Source organism: Nothobranchius furzeri, chromosome 3, assembly GCF_043380555.1.
Source record: "Nothobranchius furzeri strain GRZ-AD chromosome 3, NfurGRZ-RIMD1, whole genome shotgun sequence".
NCBI lineage: Eukaryota > Metazoa > Chordata > Actinopteri > Cyprinodontiformes > Nothobranchiidae > Nothobranchius > Nothobranchius furzeri.
Genome location: NC_091743.1, coordinates 13,259,235 through 13,280,462, shown reverse-complemented (window position 1 = coordinate 13,280,462; position 21,228 = coordinate 13,259,235).

Below are 21,228 nucleotides of genomic sequence, written 5' to 3'. Positions count from 1 at the left end.
GTAACATTTCAGCCTGATTGGACCTTGTTTTCACACAAATGAACCCAGAATGATGTGAAATTGTGCTTCGTGCAACATAATTCTGGGTGCCATTTAAAAACCATAAGTGCTAATGACTCCATTCCTTTTTGTGGTTGTAGGGGCTGTTGATTGGCGTATACTGAAACAAACCTGATCTCTCTAGGACATTCAGAAGCCACGTTATAAGCCCACAAATGTGTAACTGGACTACTTCTTTAAATTGACACCAGATCCGGTGACCTTTGGGACATGGTTTGACCCCCTTAGGAAAATGCTATCATCATGAAACGTTCAGATCACTTACAACTCAATAGATTCTACCTTCCTGTAACGTTTCAGCCTGATTGGATCTTGTTTTCACACAAATGAACCCAGAATAATGAGAAATTGTGCTTCGTGCAACATAATTCTGGGTGCCATTTACAAACCATAAGTGCTAATGACTCCATTCCTTTTTGTGGTTGTAGGGGCTGTTGATTGGAGTACACTAAAACAAACCTGATCACTCTAAGACATTCAGAAGCCAAGTTATAAGCCCACAAATGTGTGACTGGAATACTTCTTTAAATTGACACCAGGCCCGGTGACCTTTGGGACATGGTTTGACCCCCTATAGGAATGTGCGATCATCATGAAACGTTCAGATCACTTACAACTCAATAGATTCTACCTTCTTGTAACGTTTCAGCCTGATTGGACCTTGTTTTCACACAAATGAACCCAGAATAATGTGAAATTGTGCTTCGTGCAACATAATTCTGGGTGCCATTTACAAACCATAAGTGCTAATGACTCCATTCATTTTTTGAGGTTGTAGGGGCTGTTGATTGGAGTACACTAAAACAACCCTGACCTCTCTAGGACATTCAGAAGCCAAGTTATAAAACCGCAAAGGTGTAACTGGAATACTTCTTTAAATTGACACCAGATCCGGTGACCTTTGGGACATGGTTTGACCCCCTTAGGAAAGTGCTATCATCATGAAACGTTCAGATCACTTACAACTCAATAGATTCTACCTTCCTGTAATGTTTCAGCATGATTGGACCTTGTTTTCACACAAATGAACCCAGAATGATGTGAAATTGTGCTTCGTGCAACATAATTCTGGGTGCCATTTAAAAACCATAAGTGCTAATGACTCCATTTCTTTTTGTGGTTGTAGGGGCTGTTGATTGGAGTACACTAAAACAAACCTGATCTCTCCAGGACATTCAGAAGCCAAGTTATAAGCCCACAAATGTGTAACTGGACTACTTCTTTAAATTGACACCAGATCCGGTGACCTTTGGGACATGGTTTGACCCCCTTAGGAAAGTGCTATCATCATGAAACGTTCAGATCACTTACAACTCAATAGATTCTACCTTCCTGTAACGTTTCAGCCTGATTGGACCTTGTTTTCACACAAATGGACCCAGAATGAAGTGAAATTGTGCTTCGTGCAACATAATTCTGGGTGCCATTTACAAACCATAAGTGCTAATGACTCCATTCCTTTTTGTGGTTGTAGGGGCTGTTGATTGGAGTACATTAAAACAAACCTGATCTCTCTAGGACATTCAGAAGCCAAGTTATAAGCCCACAAATGTGTAACTGGACTACTTCTTTAAATTGACACCAGATCCGGTGACCTTTGGGACATGGTTTGACCCCCTTAGGAAAGTGCTATCATCATGAAACGTTCAGACCATTTACAACTCAATAGATTCTACCTTCCTGTAACGTTTCAGCCTGATTGGACCTTGTTTTCACACAAATGGACACAGAATGATGTGAAATTGTGCTTCGTGCAACATAATTCTGGGTGCCATTTAAAAACCATATGTGCTAATGACTCCATTACTTTTTGTGGTTGTAGGGGCTGTTGATTGGAGTACACTAAAACAAACCTGATCTCTCTAGGACATTCAGAAGCCAAGTTATAAGCCCACAAATGTGTAACTGGACTACTTTAAATTGACACCAGATCCGGTGACCTTTGGGACATGGTTTGACCCCCTTAGGAAAGTGCTATCATCATGAAACGTTCAGATCACTTACAACTCAATAGATTCTACCTTCCTGTAACGTTTCAGCCTTATTGGACCTTGTTTTCACACAAATGAACCCAGAATGATGTGAAATTGTGCTTCGTGCAACATAATTCTGGGTACCATTTACAAACACTAAGTGCTAATGACTCCATTCCTTTTTGTGGTTGTAGGGGCTTTTGATTGGAGTACACTAAAACAAACCTAACCTCTCTAGGACATTCAGAAGCCAAGTTATAAGCCCACAAAGGTGTAACTGGACTACTTCTTTAAAGTGACACCAGGCCCGGTGACCTTTGGGACATGGTTTTACCCCCTATAGGTATGTGCGATCATCTTTAAACGTTCAGATCACTTACAACTCAATAGATTCTACCTTCTTGTAGCGTTTCAGCCTGAATGGACCTTGTTTTCACACAAATGAACCCAGAATGATGTGAAATTGTGCTTCGTGCAACATAATTCTGGGTGCCATTTAAAAACCATAAGGGCTAATGACTCCATTCCTTTTTGTGGTTGTAGGGGCTGTTGATTGGAGTACACTAAAACAAACCTGATCTCTCTAGGACATTCAGAAGCCAAGTTATAAGCCCACAAATGTGTAACTGGGCTACTTCTTTAAATTGACACCAGATCCGGTGACCTTTGGGACATGGTTTGACCCCCTTAGGAAAGTGCTATCATCATGAAACGTTCAGATCACTTACAACTCAATAGATTCTACCTTCCTGTAACGTTTCAGCCTGATTGGACCTTGTTTTCACACAAATGAACCCAGACTGAAGTGAAATTGTGCTTCGTGCAACATAATTCTGCGTGCCATTTACAAACCATAAGTGCTAATGACTCCATTCCTTTTTGTGGTTGTGGGGGCTGTTGAATGGAGTACATTAAAACAAACCTGATCTCTCTAGGACATTCAGAAGCCAAGTTATAAGCCCACAAATGTGTAACTGGACTACTTCTTTAAATTGACACCAGATCCGGTGACCTTTGGGACATGGTTTGACCCCCTTAGGAAAATGCTATCATCATGAAACGTTCAGATCACTTACAACTCAATAGATTCTACCTTCATGTAACGTTTCAGCCTGATTGGATCTTGTTTTCACACAAATGAACCCAGAATAATGTGAAATTGTGCTTCGTGCAACATAATTCTGGGTGCCATTTACAAACCATTAGTGCTAATGACTCCATTCCTTTTTGTGGTTGTAGGGGCTGTTGATTGGAGTACATTAAAACAAACCTGATCTCTCTAGGACATTCAGAAGCCAAGTTATAAGCCCACAAATGTGTAACTGGACTACTTCTTTAAATTGACACCAGATCCGGTGACCTTTGGGACATGGTTTGACCCACTTAGGAAAGTGCTATAATCATGAAACGTTCAGATCACTTACAACTCAATAGATTCTACCTTCTTGTAATGTTTCAGCCTGAATGGACCTTGTTTTCACACAAATGAACCCAGAATGATGTGAAATTGTGCTTCGTGCAACATAATTCTGGGTGCCATTTAAAAACCATAAGTGCTAATGACTCCATTTCTTTTTGTGGTTGTAGTGGCTGTTGATTGGAGTACACTAAAACAAACCTGATCTCTCTAGAACATTCAGAAGCCAAGTTATAAGCCCACAAATGTGTAACTGGACTACTTCTTTAAATTGACACCAGATCCGGTGACCTTTGGGACATGGTTTGACCCCCTTAGGAAAGTGCTATCATCATGAAACGTTCAGATCACTTACAACTCAATAGATTCTACCTTCCTGTAACGTTTCAGCCTGATTGGACCTTGTTTTCACACAAATGGACCCAGAATGAAGTGAAATTGTGCTTCGTGCAACATAATTCTGGGTGCCATTTACAAACCATAAGTGCTAATGACTCCATTCCTTTTTGTGGTTGTAGGAGCTGTTGATTGGAGTACATTAAAACAAACCTGATCTCTCTAGGACATTCAGAAGCCAAGTTATAAGCCCACAAATGTGTAACTGGACTACTTTAAATTGACACCAGATCCGGTGACCTTTGGGACATGGTTTGACCCCCTTAGGAAAGTGCTATCATCATGAAACGTTCAGATCACTTACAACTCAATAGATTCTACCATCCTGTAACGTTTCAGCCTGATTGGACCTTGTTTTCACACAAATGGACACAGAATGATGTGGAATTGTGCTTCGTGCAACATAATTCTGGGTGCCATTTAAAAACCATATGTGCTAATGACTCCATTCATTTTTGTGGTTGTAGGGGCTGTTGATTGGAGTACACTAAAACAAACCTGATCGCTCTAGGACATTCAGAAGCCAAGTTATAAGCCCACAAATATGTAACTGGACTACTTTAAATTGACCCCAGATCCGGTGACCTTTGGGACATGGTTTGACCCCCTTAGGAAAGTGCTATCATCATGAAACGTTCAGATCACTTACAACTCAATAGATTCTACCTTCATGTAACGTTTCAGCCTGATTGGACCTTGTTTTCACACAAATGAACCCAGAATGATGTGAAATTGTGCTTCGTGCAACATAATTCTGGGTACCATTTACAAACACTAAGTGCTAATGACTCCATTCCTTTTTGTGGTTGTAGGGGATTTTGATTGGAGTACACTAAAACAAACCTAACCTCTGTAGGACATTCAGAAGCCAAGTTATAAGCCCACAAAGGTGTAACTGGACTACTTCTTTAAAGTGACACCAGGCCCGGTGACCTTTGGGACATGGTTTTACCCCCTATAGGAATGTGCGATCATCTTGAAATGTTCAGATCACTTACAACTCAATAGATTCTACCTTCTTGTAGCGTTTCAGCCTGATTGGACCTTGTTTTCACACAAATGAACCCAGAATGATGTGAAATTGTGCTTCGTGCAACATAATTCTGGGTGCCATTTAAAAACCATAAGGGCTAATGACTCCATTCCTTTTTGTGGTTGTAGGGGCTGTTGATTGGAGTACACTAAAACATACCTGATCTCTCTAGGACATTCAGAAGCCAAGTTATAAGCCCACAAATGTGTAACTGGACTACTTCTCTAAATTGACACCATATCCGGTGACCTTTGGGACATGGTTTGACCCCCCTAGGAAAGTGCTATCATCATGAAACGTTCAGATCACTTACAACTCAATAGATTCTACCTTCCTGTAACGTTTCAGCCTGATTGGACCTTGTTTTCAAACAAATGAACCCAGAATGATGTGAAATTGTGCTTCGTGCAACATAATTCTGGGTGCCATTTACAAACCATAAGTGCTAATGACTCCATTCCTTTTTGTGGTTGTAGGGGCTGTAGATTGGAGTACCGTAAAAAAAACCTGATCTCTCTAGGACATTCAGAAGCCAAGTTATAAGCCCACAAATGTGTAATTGGACTACGTCTTTAAATTGACACCATATCCGTTGACCTTTGGGACATGGTTTGACCCCCTTAGGAAAGTGCTATCATCTTGAAACGTTCAGATCACTTACAACTCAATAGATTCTACCTTCTTGTAGCGTTTCAGCCTGATTGGACCTTGTTTTCAAACAAATGAACCCAGAATGATGTGAAATTGTGCTTCGTGCAACATAATTCTGGGTGCCATTTACAAACCATAAGTGCTAATGACTCCATTCCTTTTTGTGGTTGTAGGGGCTGTTGATTGGAGTACCCTAAAAAAACCTGATCTCTCTAGGACATTCATAAGCCAAGTTATAAGCCCACAAAGGTGTAACTGGACTACTTCTTTAAATTGACACCAGATCCGGTGACCTTTGGGACATGGTTTGACCCCCTTAGGCAAGTGCTATCATCATGAAACGTTCAGATCACTTACAACTCAATAGATTCTACCTTCCTGTAACGTTTCAGCATGATTGGACCTTGTTTTCACACAAATGAACCCAGAATGATGTGAAATTGTGCTTCGTGCAACATAATTCTGGGTGCCATTTAAAAACCATAAGTGCTAATGACTCCATTTCTTTTTGTGGTTGTAGGGGCTGTTGATTGGAGTACACTAAAACAAACCTGATCTCTCTAGGACATTCAGAAGCCAAGTTATAAGCCCACAAATGTGTAACTGGACTACTTCTTTAAATTGACACCAGATCCGGTGACCTTTGGGACATGGTTTGACCCCCTTAGGAAAGTGCTATCATCATGAAACGTTCAGATCACTTACAACTCAATAGATTCTACCTTCCTGTAACGTTTCAGCCTGATTGGACCTTGTTTTCACACAAATGAACCCAGAATGATGTGAAATTGTGCTTCGTGCAACATAATTCTGGGTGCCATTTACAAACCATAAGTGCTAATGACTCCATTCCTTTTTGTGGTTGTGGGGCTGTTGATTGGAGTACATTAAAACAAACCTGATCTCTCTAGGACATTCAGAAGCCAAGTTATAAGCCCACAAATGTGTAACTGGAATACTTCTTTAAATTGACACCAGATCCGGTGACCTTTGGGACATGGTTTGACCCCCTTAGGAAAGTGCTATCATCATGAAACGTTCAGATCACTTACAACTCAATAGATTCTACCTTCCTGTAACGTTTCAGCCTGATTGGACCTTGTTTTCACACAAATGAACCCAGAATGATGTGAAATTGTGCTTCGTGCAACATATTTCTGGGTGCCATTTACAAACCATAAGTGCTAATGACTCCATTCCTTTTTTGTGGTTGTAAGGGATGCTGATTGGAGTACATTAAAACAAACCTGATCTCTCTAGGACATTCAGAAGCCAAGTTATAAGCCCACAAATGTGTAACTGGACTACTTCTTTAAATTGACACCAGATCCGGTGACCTTTGGGACATGGTTTGACTCCCTTAGGAAAGTGCTATCATCATGAAACCTTCAGATCACTTACAACTCAATAGATTCTACCTTCCTGTAACGTTTCAGCATGACTGGACCTTGTTTTCACACAAATGAACCCAGAATGATGTGAAATTGTGCTTTCGTGCAACATAATTCTGGGTGCCATTTAAAAACCATAAGTGCTAATGACTCCATTCCTTTTTGTGGTTGTAGGGGCTGTTGATTGGAGTACACTAAAACAAACCTGATCACTCTAGGACATTCAGAAGCCAAGTTATAAGCCCACAAATGTGTGACTGGAATACTTCTTTAAATTCACACCAGGCCCGGTGACCTTTGGGACATGGTTTGACCCCCTATAGGAATGTGCGATCATCATGAAACGTTCAGATCACTTACAACTCAATAGATTCTACCTTCTTGTAACGTTTCAGCCTGATTGGACCTTGTTTTCACACAAATGAACCCAGAATAATGTGAAATTGTGCTTCGTGCAACATAATTCTGGGTGCCATTTACAAACCATAAGTGCTAATGACTCCATTCCTTTTTGTGGTTGTGGGGCTGTTGATTGGAGTACATTAAAACAAACCTGATCTCTCTAGGACATTCAGAATCCAAGTTATAAGCCCACAAATGTGTAACTGGAATACTTCTTTAAATTGACACCAGATCCGGTGACCTTTGGGACATGGTTTGACCCCCTTAGGAAAGTGCTATCATCATGAAACGTTCAGATCACTTACAACTCAATAGATTCTACCTTCCTGTAACGTTTCAGCATGATTGGACCTTGTTTTCACACAAATGAACCCAGAATGAAGTGAAATTGTGCTTCGTGCAACATAATTCTGGGTGCCATTTACAAACCATAAGTGCTAATGACTCCATTCCTTTTTGTGGTTGTAGGGGCTGTTGATTGGAGTACATTAAAACAAACCTGATCTCTCTAGGACATTCAGAAGCCAAGTTATAAGCCCACAAATGTGTAACTGGTCTACTTCTTTAAATTGACACCAGATCCGGTGACCTTTGGGACATGGTTTGACCCCCTTAGGAAAGTGCTATCATCATGAAACGTTCAGATCATTTACAACTCAATAGATTCTACCTTCCTGTAACGTTTCAGCCTGATTGGACCTTGTTTTCACACAAATGGACACAGAATGATGTGAAATTGTGCTTCGTGCAACATAATTCTGGGTGCCATTTAAAAACCATAAGTGCTAATGACTCCATTCCTTTTTGTGGTTGTAGGGGCTGTTGATTGGAGTACACTAAAACAAACCTGATCTCTCTAGGACATTCAGAAGCCAAGTTATAAGCCCACAAATGTGTAACTGGACTACTTTAAATTGACACCAGATCCGGTGACCTTTGGGACATGGTTTGACCCCCTTAGGAAAGTGCTATCATCATGAAACGTTCAGATCACTTACAACTCAATAGATTCTACCTTCCTGTAACGTTTCAGCCTGATTGGACCTTGTATTCACACAAATGAACCCAGAATGATGTGAAATTGTGCTTCGTGCAACATAATTCTGGGTACCATTTACAAACACTAAGTGCTAATGACTCCATTCCTTTTTGTGGTTGTAGGGGCTTTTGATTGGAGTACACTAAAACAAACCTAACCTATCTAGGACATTCAGAAGCCAAGTTATAAGCCCACAAAGGTGTAACTGGACTACTTCTTTAAAGTGACACCAGGCCCGGTGACCTTTGGGACATGGTTTTACCCCCTATAGGAATGTGCGATCATCTTGAAACGTTCAGATCACTTACAACTCAATAGATTCTACCTTCTTGTTGCGTTTCAGCCTGATTGGACCTTGTTTTCACACAAATGAACCCAGAATTATGTGAAATTGTGCTTCGTGCAACATAATTCTGGGTGCCATTTAAAAACCATAAGGGCTAATGCCTCCATTCCTTTTTGTGGTTGTAGGGGCTGTTGATTAGAGTACACTAAAACAAACCTGATCTCTCTAGGACATTCAGAAGCCAAGTTATAAGCCCACAAATGTGTAACTGGGCTACTTCTTTAAATTGACACCAGATCCGGTGACCTTTGGGACATGGTTTGACCCCCTTAGGAAAGTGCTATCATCATGAAACGTTCAGATCACTTACAACTCAATAGATTCTACCTTCCTGTAACGTTTCAGCCTGATTGGACCTTGTTTTCAAACAAATGAACCCAGAATGATGTGAAATTGTGCTTCGTGCAACATAATTCTGGGTGCCATTTACAAACCATAAGTGCTAATGACTCCATTCCTTTTTGTGGTTGTAGGGGCTGTTGATTGGAGTACCCTAAAAAAAACCTGATCTCTCTAGGACATTCAGAAGCCAAGTTATAAGCCCACAAATGTGTAACTGGACTACTTCTTTAAATTGACACCAGATCCGGTGACCTTTGGGACATGGTTTGACCCCCTTAGGCAAGTGCTATCATCATGAAACGTTCAGATCACTTACGACTCAATAGATTCTACCTTCCTGTAACGTTTCAGCCTGATTGGACCTTGTTTTCACACAAATGGACCCAGAATGAAGTGAAATTGTGCTTCGTGCAACATAATTCTGCGTGCCATTTACAAACCATAAGTGCTAATGACTCCATTCCTTTTTGTGGTTGTGGGGGCTGTTGATTGGAGTACATTAAAACAAACCTGATCTCTCTAGGACATTCAGAAGCCAAGTTATAAGCCCACAAATGTGTAACTGGTCTACTTCTTTAAATTGACACCAGATCCGGTGACCTTTGGGACATGGTTTGACCCCCTTAGGAAAGTGCTATCATCATGAAACTTTCAGATCACTTACAACGCAATAGATTCTACCTTCCTGTAACATTTCAGCCTGATTGGACCTTGTTTTCACACAAATGAACCCAGAATGATGTGAAATTGTGCTTCGTGCAACATAATTTTGGGTGCCATTTACAAACCATAAGTGCTAATGACTCCATTCCTTTTTGGGGTTGTAAGGGCTGCTGATTGGAGTACATTAAAACAAACCTGATCTCTCTAGGACATTCAGAAGCCAAGTTATAAGCCCACAAAGGTGTAACTGGACTACTTCTTTAAAGTGACACCAGGCCCGGTGACCTTTGGGACATGGTTTTACCCCCTATAGGAATGTGCGATCATCTTGAAACGTTCAGATCACTTACAACTCAATAGATTCTACCTTCTTGTAGCGTTTCAGCCTTATTGGACCTTGTTTTCACACAAATGGACCCAGAAAGATGTGAAATTGTGCTTCGTGCAACATAATTCTGGGTGCCATTTACAAACCATAAGTGCTAATGACTCCATTCCTTTTTGAGGTTGTAGGGGCTGTTGATTGGAGTACATTAAAACAAACCTGATCTCTCTAGGACATTCAGAAGCCAAGTTATAAGCCCACAAAGGTGTAACTGGACTACTCCTTTAAAGTGACACCAGGCCCGGTGACCTTTGGGACATGGTTTGACCCCCTTAGGAAAGCGCTATCATCATGAAACGTTCAGATCACTTACAACTCAATAGATTCTACCTTCCTGTAACATTTCAGCCTGATTGGACCTTGTTTTCACACAAATGAACCCAGAATGATGTGAAATTGTGCTTCGTGCAACATAATTCTGGGTGCCATTTAAAAACCATAAGTGCTAATGACTCCATTCCTTTTTGTGGTTGTAGGGGCTGTTGGTTGGAGTACACTAAAACAAACCTGACCTCTCTAGGACATTCAGAAGCCAAGTTATAAGCCCACAAATGTGTAACTGGACTACTTCTTTAAATTGACACCAGATCCGGTGACATTTGGGACATGGTTTGACCCCCTTAGGAAAGTGTTATCATCATGAAACGTTCAGATCACTTAAAACTCAATAGATTCTACCTTCCTGTAACGTTTCAGCCTGATTGGACCTTGTTTTCACACAAATGGACCCAGAATGAAGTGAAATTGTGCTTCGTGCAACATAATTCTGCGTGCCATTTACAAACCATAAGTGCTAATGACTCCATTCATTTTTGTGGTTATGGGGGCTGTTGATTGGAGTACATTAAAACAAACCTGATCTCTCTAGGACATTCAGAAGCCAAGTTATAAGCCCACAAATGTGTAACTGGACTACTTCTTTAAATTGACACCAGATCCGGTGACCTTTGGGACATGGATTGACCCCCTTAGGAAAGTGCTATCATCATGAAACTTTCAGATCACTTACAACTCAATAGATTCTACCTTCCTGTAACATTTCAGCCTGATTGGACCTTTTTTTCACACAAATGAACCCAGAATGATGTGAAATTGTGCGTCGTGCAACATAATTCTGGGTGCCATTTACAAACCATAAGTGCTAATGACTCCATTCCTTTTTGTGGTTGTAAGGGCTGCTGATTGGAGTACATTAAAACAAACCTGATCTCTCTAGGACATTCAGAAGCCAAGTTATAAGCCCACAAATGTGTAACTGGACTACTTCTTTAAATTGACACCAGATCCGGTCACCTTTGGGACATGGTTTGACCCCCATAGGAAAATGCTATCATCATGAAACGTTCAGATCACTTACAACTCAATAGATTCTACCTTCCTGTAACGTTTCAGCCTGATTGGATCTTGTTTCACACAAATGAACCCAGAATGATGTGAAATTGTGCTTCGTGCAACATAATTCTGGGTGCCATTTACAAACCATAAGTGCTAATGACTCCATTCCTTTTTGTGGTTGTAGGGGCTGTTGATTGGAGTACATTAAAACAAACCTGATCTCTCTAGGACATTCAGAAGCCAAGTTTTAAGCCCACAAATGTGTAACTGGACTACTTCTTTAAATTGACACCTGATCCGGTGACCTTTGGGACATGGTTTGACCCCCTTAGGAAAGTGCTATCATCATGAAACGTTCAGATCACTTACAGCTCAATAGATTCTACCTTCCTGTAACGTTTCAGCATGATTGGACCTTGTTTTCACACAAATGAACCCAGAATGATGTGAAATTGTGCTTCGTGCAACATAATTCTGGGTACCATTTAAAAACCATAAGTGCTAATGACTCCATTCCTTTTTGTGGTTGTAGGGGCTGTTGATTGGAGTACACTAAAACAAACCTGATCACTCTAGGACATTCAGAAGCCAAGTTATAAGCCCACAAATGTGTAACTGGACTACTTCTTTAAATTGACACCAGGCCCGGTGACCTTTGGGACATGGTTTGACCCACTATAGGAATGTGCGATCATCATGAAACGTTCAGATCACTTACAACTCAATAGATTCTACCTTCTTGTAATGTTTCAGCCTGATTGGACCTTGTTTTCACACAAATGAACCCAGAATGATGTGAAATTGTGCTTCGTGCAACATAATTCTGGGTGCCATTTAAAAACCATAAGTGCTAATGACTCCATTTCTTTTTGTGGTTGTAGTGGCTGTTGATTGGAGTACACTAAAACAAACCTGATCTCTCTAGGACATTCAGAAGCCAAGTTATAAGCCCACAAATGTGTAACTGGACTACTTCTTTAAATTGACACCAGATCCGGTGACCTTTGGGACATGGTTTGACCCCCTTAGGAAAGTGCTATCATCATGAAACGTTCAGATCACTTACAACTCAATAGATTCTACCTTCCTGTAACGTTTCAGCCTGATTGGACCTTGTTTTCACACAAATGGACCCAGAATGAAGTGAAATTGTGCTTCGTGCAACATAATTCTGGGTGCCATTTACAAACCATAAGTGCTAATGACTCCATTCCTTTTTGTGGTTGTAGGGGCTGTTGATTGGAGTACATTAAAATAAACCTGATCTTTCTAGGACATTCAGAAGCCAAGTTATAAGCCCACAAATGTGTAACTGGACTACTTCTTTAAATTGACACCAGATCCGGTGACCTTTGGGACATGGTTTGACCCCCTTAGGAAAGTGCTATCATCATGAAACGTTCAGATCACTTACAACTCAATAGATTCTACCTTCCTGTAACGTTTCAGCCTGATTGGACCTTGTTTTCACACAAATGGACACAGAATGATGTGAAATTGTGTTTCGTGCAACATAATTCTGGGTGCCATTTAAAAACCATATGTGCTAATGACTCCATTCCTTTTTGTGGTTGTAGGGGCTGTTGATTGGAGTACACTAAAACAAACCTGATCTCTCTAGGACATTCAGAAGCCAAGTTATAAGCCCACAAATGTGTAACTGGACTACTTTAAATTGACACCAGATCCGGTGACCTTTGGGACATGGTTTGACCCCCTTAGGAAAGTGCTATCATCATGAAACGTTCAGATCACTTACAACTCAATAGATTCTACCTTCCTGTAACGTTTCAGCCTGATTGGACCTTGTTTTCACACAAATGAACCCAGAATGATGTGAAATTGTGCTTCGTGCAACATAATTCTGGGTGCCATTTACAAACCATAAGTGCTAATGACTCCATTCCGTTTTGTGGTTGTAGGGGCTGTTGATTGGAGTACACTAAAACAAACCTATCCTCTCTAGGACATTCAGAAGCCAAGTTATAAGCCCACAAAGGTGTAACTGGACTACTTCTTTAAAGTGACACCAGGCCCGGTGACCTTTGGGACATGGTTTTACCCCCTATAGGAATGTGCGATCATCTTGAAACGTTCACATCACTTACAACTCAATAGATTCTACCTTATTGTAGCGTTTCAGCCTGATTGGACCTTGTTTTCACACAAATGAACCCAGAATGATGTGAAATTGTGCTTCGTGCAACATAATTCTGGGTACCATTTACAAACACTAAGTGCTAATGACTCCATTCCTTTTTGTGGTTGTAGGGGCTTTTGATTGGAGTACACTAAAACAAACCTAACCTCTCTAGGACATTCAGAAGCCAAGTTATAAGCCCACAAATGTGTAACTGGACTACTTCTTTAAAGTGACACCAGATCCGGTGACCTTTGGGACATGGTTTGACCCCCTTAGGAAAGTGCTATCATCATGAAACGTTCAGATCACTTACAACTCAATAGATTCTACCTTCCTGTAACGTTTCAGCCTGATTAGACCTTGTTTTCACACAAATGGACCCAGAATGAATTGAAATTGTGCTTCGTGCAACATAATTCTGGGTGCCATTTACAAACCATAAGTGCTAATGACTCCATTCCTTTTTGTGGTTGTAGGGGCTGTTGATTGGAGTACATTAAAATAAACCTGATCTCTCTAGGACATTCAGAAGCCAAGTTATAAGCCCACAAATGTGTAACTGGACTACTTCTTTAAATTGACACCAGATCCGGTGACCTTTGGGACATGGTTTGACCCCCTTAGGAAAGTGCTATCATCATGAAACGTTCAGATCACTTACAACTCAATAGATTCTACCTTCCTGTAACGTTTCAGCCTGATTGGACCTTGTTTTCACACAAATGGACACAGAATGATGTGAAATTGTGCTTCGTGCAACATAATTCTGGGTGCCATTTAAAAACCATATGTGCTAATGACTCCATTCCTTTTTGTGGTTGTAGGGGCTGTTGATTGGAGTACACTAAAACAAACCTGATCTCTCTAGGACATTCAGAAGCCAAGTTATAAGCCCACAAATGTGTAACTGGACTACTTTAAATTGACACCAGATCCGGTGACCTTTGGGACATGGTTTGACCCCCTTAGGAAAGTGCTATCATCATGAAACGTTCAGATCACTTACAACTCAATAGATTCTACCTTCCTGTAACGTTTCAGCCTGATTGGACCTTGTTTTCACACAAATGAACCCAGAATGATGTGAAATTGTGCTTCGTGCAACATAATTCTGGGTGCCATTTACAAACCATAAGTGCTAATGACTCCATTCCGTTTTGTGGTTGTAGGGGCTGTTGATTGGAGTACACTAAAACAAACCTATCCTCTCTAGGACATTCAGAAGCCAAGTTATAAGCCCACAAAGGTGTAACTGGACTACTTCTTTAAAGTGACACCAGGCCCGGTGACCTTTGGGACATGGTTTTACCCCCTATAGGAATGTGCGATCATCTTGAAACGTTCACATCACTTACAACTCAATAGATTCTACCTTATTGTAGCGTTTCAGCCTGATTGGACCTTGTTTTCACACAAATGAACCCAGAATGATGTGAAATTGTGCTTCGTGCAACATAATTCTGGGTACCATTTACAAACACTAAGTGCTAATGACTCCATTCCTTTTTGTGGTTGTAGGGGCTTTTGATTGGAGTACACTAAAACAAACCTAACCTCTCTAGGACATTCAGAAGCCAAGTTATAAGCCCACAAAGGTGTAACTGGACTACTTTAAAGTGACACAAGGCCCGGTGACCTTTGGGACATGGTTTTACCCCCTATAGGAATGTGCGATCATCTTGAAACGTTCAGATCACTTACAACTCAATAGATTCTACCTTCTTGTAGCGTTTCAGCCTGATTGGACCTTGTTTTCACACAAATGAACCCAGAATGATGTGAAATTGTGCTTCGTGCAACATAATTCTGGGTGCCATTTAAAAACCATAAGGGCTAATGACTCCATTCCTTTTTGTGGTTGTAGGGGCTGTTGATTGGAGTACCCTAAAAAAAACCTGATCTCTCTAGGACATTCAGAAGCCAAGTTATAAGCCCACAAAGGTGTAACTGGACTACTTCTTCAAAGTGACACCAGGCCCGGTGACCTTTGGGACATGGTTTGACCCCCTTAGGCAAGTGCTATCATCATGAAACGTTCAGATCACTTACAACTCAATAGATTCTACCTTCTTGTAGCGTTTCAGCCTGATTGGACCTTGTTTTCACACAAATGGACCCAGAATGATGTGAAATTGTGCTTCGTGCAACATAATTCTGGGTGCCATTTAAAAACCATAAGGGCTAATGACTCCATTCCTTTTTGTGGTTGTAGGGGCTGTTGATTGGAGTACCCTAAAAAAACCTGATCTCTCTAGGACATTCAGAAGCCAAGTTATAAGCCCACAAAGGTGTAACTGGACTACTTCTTTAAATTGACACCAGATCCGGTGACCTTTGGGACATGGTTTGACCCCCTTAGGCAAGTGCTATCATCATGAAACGTTCAGATCACTTACAACTCAATAGATTCTACCTTCCTGTAACGTTTCAGCATGATTGGACCTTGTTTTCACACAAATGAACCCAGAATGATGTGAAATTGTGCTTCGTGCAACATAATTCTGGGTGCCATTTAAAAACCATAAGTGCTAATGACTCCATTTCTTTTTGTGGTTGTAGGGGCTGTTGATTGGAGTACACTAAAACAAACCTGATCTCTCTAGGACATTCAGAAGCCAAGTTATAAGACCACAAATGTGTAACTGGACTACTTCTTTAAATTGACACCAGATCCGGTGACCTTTGGGACATGGTTTGACTCCCTTAGGAAAGAGCTATCATCATGAAACGTTCAGATCACTTACAACTCAATAGATTCTACCTTCCTGTAACGTTTCAGCCTGATTGGACCTTGTTTTCACACAAATGGACCCAGAATGAAGTGAAATTGTGCTTCGTGCAACATAATTCTGGGTGCCATTTACAAAACATAAGAACTAATGACTCCATTCCTTTTTGTGGTTGTAGGGGCTGTTGATTGGAGTACATTAAAACAAACCTGATCTCTCTAGGACATTCAGACGCCAAGTTATAAGCCCACAAATGTGTATCTGGACTACTTCTTTAAATTGACACCAGATCCGGTGACCTTTGGGACATGGTTTGACCCCCTTAGGAAAGTGCTATCATCATGAAACGTTCAGATCACTTAAAACTCAATAGATTCTACCTTCCTGTAACGTTTCAGCCTGATTGGACCTTGTTTTCACACAAATGGACACAGAATGATGTGAAATTGTGCTTCGTGCAACATAATTCTGGGTGCCATTTAAAAACCATATGTGCTAATGACTCCATTCCTTTTTGTGGTTGTAGGGGCTGTTGATTGGAGTACACTAAAACAAACCTGATCTCTCTAGGACATTCAGAAGCCAAGTTATAAGCCCACAAATGTGTAACTGGACTACTTTAAATTGACACCAGATCCGGTGACCTTTGGGACATGGTTTGACCCCCTTAGGAAAGTGCTATCATCATGAAACGTTCAGATCACTTACAACTCAATAGATTCTACCTTCCTGTAACGTTTCAGCCTGATTGGACCTTGTTTTCACACAAATGAACCCAGAATGATGTGAAATTGTGCTTCGTGCAACATAATTCTGGGTACCATTTACAAACACTAAGGTCTAATGACTCCATTCCTTTTTGTGGTTGTAGGGGCTGTTGATTGGAGTACACTAAAACAAACCTGATCTCTCTAGGACATTCAGAAGCCAAGTTATAAGCCCACAAATGTGTAACTGGACTACTACTTTAAATTGACACCAGATCCGGTGACCTTTGGGACATGGTTTGACCCCCTTAGGAAAGTGCTATCATCATGAAACGTTCAGATCACTTACAACTCAATAGATTCTATCTTCCTGTAACGTTTCAGCATGATTGGACCTTGTTTTCACACAAATGAACCCAGAATGATGTGAAATTGTGCTTCGTGCAACATAATTCTGGGTGCCATTTAAAAACCATAAGGTCTAATGACTCCATTCCTTTTTGTGGTTGTAGGGGCTGTTGATTGGAGTACACTAAAACAAACCTGATCACTCTAGGACATTCAGAAGCCAAGTTATATGCCCACAAATGTGTAACTGGACTACTTCTTTAAATTGACACCAGGCCCGGTGACCTTTGGGACATGGTTTGACCCCCTATAGGAATGTGCGATCATCATGAAACGTTCAGATCACTTACAACTCAATAGATTCTACCTTCTTGTAACGTTTCAGCCTGATTGGACCTTGTTTTCACACAAATGAACCCAGAATGATGTGAAATTGTGCTTCGTGCAACATAATTCTGGGTGCCATTTAAAAACCATAAGTGCTAATGACTCCATTTCTTTTTGTGGTTGTAGTGGCTGTTGATTGGAGTACACTAAAACAAATCTGATCTCTCTAGGACATTCAGAAGCCAAGTTGTAAGCCCACAAATGTGTAACTTGACTACTTCTTTAAATTGACACCAGATCCGGTGACCTTTGGGACATGGTTTGACCCCCTTAGGAAAGTGCTATCATCATGAAACGTTCAGATCACTTACAACTCAATAGATTCTACCTTCCTGTAACGTTTCAGCCTGATTGGACCTTGTTTTCACACAAATGCACCCAGAATGAAGTGAAATTGTTCTTCGTGCAACATAATTCTGGGTGCCATTTACAAACCATAAGTGCTAATGACTCCATTCCTTTTTGTGGTTGTAGGGGCTGTTGATTGGAGTACATTAAAACAAACCTGATCTCTCTAGGACATTCAGAAGCCAAGTTATAAGCCCACAAATGTGTAACTGGACTACTTTAAATTGACACCAGATCCGGTGACCTTTGGGACATGGTTTGACCCCCTTAGGACAGTGCTATCATCATGAAACGTTCAGATCACTTACAACTCAATAGATTCTACCTTCCTGTAACGTTTCAGCCTGATTGGACCTTGTTTTCACACAAATGAACCCAGAATGATGTGAAATTGTGCTTTGTGCAACATAATTCTGGGTACCATTTACAAACACTAAGTGCTAATGACTCCATTCCTTTTTGTGGTTGTAGGGGCTTTTGATTGGAGTACACTAAAACAAACCTAACCTCTCTAGGACATTCAGAAGCCAAGTTATAAGCCCACAAAGGTGTAACTGGACTACTTCTTTAAAGTGACACCAGGCCCGGTGACCTTTGGGACATGGTTTTACCCCCTTAGGCAAGTGCTATCATCATGAAACGTTCAGATCACTTACAACTCAATAGATTCTACCTTCCTGTAACGTTTCAGCATGATTGGACCTTGTTTTCACACAAATGAACCCAGAATGATGTGAAATTGTGCTTCGTGCAACATAATTCTGGGTGCCATTTAAAAACCATAAGTGCTAATGACTCCATTTCTTTTTGTGGTTGTAGGGGCTGTTGATTGGAGTACACTAAAACAAACCTGATCTCTCTAGGACATTCAGAAGCCAAGTTATAAGCCCACAAATGTGTAACTGGACTACTTTAAATTGACACCAGATCCGGTGACCTTTGGGACATGGTTTGACTCCCTTAGGAAAGTGCTATCATCATGAAACGTTCAGATCACTTACAACTCAATAGATTCTACCTTCCTGTAACGTTTCAGCCTGATTGGACCTTGTTTTCACACAAATGGACCCAGAATGAAGTGAAATTGTGCTTCATGCAACATAATTCTGGGTGCCATTTACAAACCATAAGTGCTAATGACTCCATTCCTTTTTGTGGTTATAGGGGCTGTTGATTGGAGTACATTAAAACAAACCTGATCTCTCTAGGACATTCAGAAGCCAAGTTATAAGCCCACAAAGGTGTAACTGGACTACTTCTTTAAATTGACACCAGATCAGGTGACCTTTGGGACATGGTTTGACCCCCTTAGGAAAGGGCTATCATCATGAAACGTTCAGATCACTTACAACTCAATAGATTCTACCTTCCTGTAACGTTTCAGCCTGATTGGACCTTGTTTTCACACAAATGGACACAGAATGATGTGAAATTGTGCTTCGTGCAACATAATTCTGGGTGCCATTTAAAAACCATATGTGCTAATGACTCCATTCCTTTTTGTGGTTGTAGGGGCTGTTGATTGGAGTACACTAAAACAAACCTGATCACTCTAGGACATTCAGAAGCCAAGTTATAAGCCCACAAATGTGTAACTGGACTACTTTAAATTGACACCAGGCCAGGTGACCTTTGGGACATGGTTTTACCCCCTATAGGAATGTGCCATCATCTTAAACGTTCAGATCACTTACAACTCAATAGATTCTACCTTCTTGTAGCGTTTCAGCCTGATTGGACATTGTTTTCACACAAATGAACCCAGAATGATGTGAAATTGTGCTTCGTGCAACATAATTCTGGGTGCCATTTAAAAACCATAAGGTCTAATGACTCCATTCCTTTTTGTGGTTGTAGGGGCTGTTGATTGGAGTACACTAAAACAAACCTGATCTCTCTAGGACATTCAGAAGCCAAGTTATAAGCCCACAAATGTGTAACTGGACTACTTTAAATTGACACCAGATCCGGTGACCTTTGGGACATGGTTTGACCCCCTTAGGAAAGTGCTATCATCATGAAACGTTCAGATCACTTACAACTCAATAGATTCTACCTTCCTGTAACGTTTCAGCCTGATTGGACCTTGTTTTCAAACAAATGAACCCAGAATGATGTGAAATTGTGCTTCATGCAACATAATTCTGGGTGCCATTTACAAACCATAAGTGCTAATGACTCCATTCCTTTTTGTGGTTGTAGGGGCTGTTGATTGGAGTACCCTAAAAAAAACCTGATCTCTCTAGGACATTCAGAAGCCAAGTTATAAGCCCACAAATGTGTAACTGGACTACTTCTTTAAATTGACACCAGATCCGGTGACCTTTGGGACATGGTTTGACCCCCTTAGGCAAGTGCTATCATCATGAAACGTTCAGATCACTTACAACTCAATAGATTCTACCTTCCTGTAACGTTTCAGCCTGATTGGACCTTGTTTTCACACAAATGAACCCAGAATGATGTGAAATTGTGCTTCGTGCAACATAATTCTGGGTGCCATTTAAAAACCATAAGTGCTAATGTCTCCATTCCTTTTTGTGGTTGTAGGGGCTGTTGATTGGAGTACACTAAAACAATCCTGATCTCTCTAGGACATTCAGAAGCCAAGTTATAAGCCCACAAATGTGTAACTGGACTACTTCTTTAAATTGACACCAGATCCGGTGACCTTTGGGACATGGTTTGACCCCCTTAGGAAAGTGTTATCATCATGAAACGTTCGGATCACTTACAACTCAATAGATTCTACCTTCCTGTAACGTTTCAGCCTGATTGGACCTTGTTTTCACACAAATGGACCCAGAATGAAGTGAAATTGTGCTTCGTGCAACATAATTCTGTGTGCCATTTACAAACCATAAGTGCAAATGACTCCATTCCTTTTTGTGGTTGTAGGGGCTGTTGATTGGAGTACATTAAAACAAACCTGATCTCTCTAGGACATTCAGAAGCCAAGTTATAAGCCCACAAATGTGTAACTGGACTACTTCTTTAAATTGACACCAGATCCGGTGACCTTTGGTACATGGTTTGACCCCCTTAGGAAAGTGCTATCATCATGAAACGTTCAGATCACTTACAACTCAATAGATTCTACCTTCCTGTAACGTTTCAGCCTGATTGGACCTTG